Here is a 221-nt window from a genome sequence, read left to right as displayed (position 1 = left end):
ATTTAAAATGAACATTTACCATAAATTAAAGGTATCCTAGATACGTTATTAACAAACATGCTTCAGTTAAGGAATTATTGATACTTCGAATACAAATTGATAATATAAAACCTTAATAAAATTGCACTTTTAAGTACTAATCAATTACATTAGTTATCTTATTCGAATAATGCTAATACTTGTAAATGTTGTCAGGTATTCATGATTATAACTTAATGTAA

This window comes from Populus euphratica, unplaced genomic scaffold (genome assembly GCF_000495115.2).
Source record: "Populus euphratica unplaced genomic scaffold, PopEup_1.0 scaffold860.1, whole genome shotgun sequence".
Classification (NCBI taxonomy): Eukaryota; Viridiplantae; Streptophyta; class Magnoliopsida; order Malpighiales; family Salicaceae; genus Populus; species Populus euphratica.
The sequence above is the reverse complement of the archived record's forward strand: the minus strand, read 5'-3'. Positions refer to the sequence as shown.